Source organism: Triticum aestivum, chromosome 2D, assembly GCF_018294505.1.
Source record: "Triticum aestivum cultivar Chinese Spring chromosome 2D, IWGSC CS RefSeq v2.1, whole genome shotgun sequence".
Lineage (NCBI taxonomy): Eukaryota > Viridiplantae > Streptophyta > Magnoliopsida > Poales > Poaceae > Triticum > Triticum aestivum.
In genome coordinates, this window is record NC_057799.1 from 52,062,191 (window position 1) to 52,064,395 (window position 2,205).

Genomic DNA, 2,205 nt, shown 5'->3' on the forward strand with positions numbered 1-2,205 from the left:
GTGTCTAACAACTCAGAACCCGGGGAAAATTGGAATCAGTGAGAAATAATACTTGAAGAAGAACTCATAAGACGTAATATGGTTATGTGATATTATCGAGATACCTCGGGGTAATACACGACGACAGATCAAAATAGAGGTTGGACTGGGGTATTTCTCTGCAGAAGACAAGTTCTTAAACTTGCACGTGAAATGGTATTTAAAGGAGAACATGGTCGGAACCACGATTACAAAAGACCAGATCCCGGATATAATATGAACCTATATCAAGGGAATAATTAATTTAAGAGAAGCTTCCATGATAAGATCTACATAGTGTCCATGGGCATGAACACAAAGTTCAAGGTCGACTCCCACTTCTCCCATGCATGAACATTCATTCACTACTCTTATTAGAAAAAACGATTTGAGTGTGAAAATCTACCTGGTGAATTACCAGAGGAGTAGGACCCGTGCAAACTTTTCGGGTTCGCATAGATTAAGGCATAGGTTCAACCCATCGGGGTATCTTAGAAACATATACCACAAGCTTCAAGAGTAAATATCACCAGCTCGAACGCAGAGCATGGTTGGCCAAATCAAAGAATATGATTTACAAATGGCATTATGTATCATGGAAAGAACTTCCACAGTGATTGAATATGAAGGACATTGTCGGATAAAATCCAATAAAGGATCTGGTCATCCTCAAGGGATCTGATGTGAGCATCAACACACAATCAGAGGAAGAAAACAATGCAAGGGCATTGGCTTATAGAAACAACTAACTAAACCAAAGCTCAAATGCAAAGGAATTATGATTTCCAAATCAACGGATCAGAAGCAAACGCTCTGGTTAAGGATGGATAAGTTGAGTAAGCATAGGGGTACAATCGACGACAATTGGATTGGTCAAGATCCAACTCATGTTTAAAATGACGCCTGAGCCGGAAGGATGAATTCTAGGAACTGGCTGAGGATTGCGAGCATTCACAACATATTGAATCAACGGACTCAAAATGATAATGACAAAGGATGCCAATAAGATTACTAGACTTATGGGGTTAACCATAATGCAAGCAAGTAAGAATTTCAAGAGCAACAGGCTCCTGAGGATTTTTGGAAGATTGAATGGTATTTCAAAGATTGGTGACATAAATGAATCAACTGGGGATGAGTGGATACTCGATAAGTGCGAGAAATTATCCGTAGGGATATTCATGTGGCAAGAACTGCAGGCAGTAGGCATAAAGTATTCTCGGAACATTAGAGAGAATTTCGGGGTATCTTGGAATAACAAGATCAACTGGGAATAAAAGTAAGAACGACAGGTGTAAGTATTTATCCATAGGGATGTTTAGGTGGTAGGGAATTGCAAAAGCAACAGGCTCAAAGTCTCGAGAGAACATCGGAGAGTATCTTCGAAATCCTTCGGTGGACCAAGTAATCATCTGGAGTAAGGGGCTCTCCGGGTGGAAGTAGTTACGAGAACCTAGAGTCGGCGTTAGTAAAATCATTTAACCCGAATAGAAGAGAGATCAGAGTCCCAGAATATACATCGAGGAATAAAAGATCCTAATACCACCCAATGGCGATGTGGGCCCGTAAGCCGCACAGCCATGTTAGTAAAAAACATTTTCAATGACTAGACTCGACTTCGGCCAAGGAGTTGGAAAGGGGGATTCCTACAGGCAGTCGGCTCTGATACCAACTTGTGACGCCCCCGATTCAATCGTACACTAATCATGCACGCAAACGTGTACGATCAAGATCAGGGACTCACGGGAAAATATCACAACACAACTCTAAACATAAATAAGTCATACAAGCATCATAATACAAGCCAGGGGCCTCGAGGGCTCGAATACAAGTGCTCGATCATAGACAAGTCAGCGGAAGCAACAATATCTGAGTACAGACATAAGTTGAACAAGATTGCCTTAAGAAGGCTAGCACAAACTGGGATACAGATCGAAAGAGGCGCAGGCCTCCTGCCTGGGAGCCTCCTAACTACTCCTGGTCGTCGTCAGCGGGCTGCACGTAGTAGTAGGCACCTCCGGTGTAGTAGGAATCGTCGTCGACGGTGGCGTCTGGCTCCTGGGCTCCGGCATCTGGTTGCGACAACCAGGTAGAAGGGAAAGGGGGAAAATAGGGAGAAAAGCAACCGTGCGTACTCATCCAAAGTACTCGCAAGCAAGGAGCTACACTACATATGCATGGGTATAT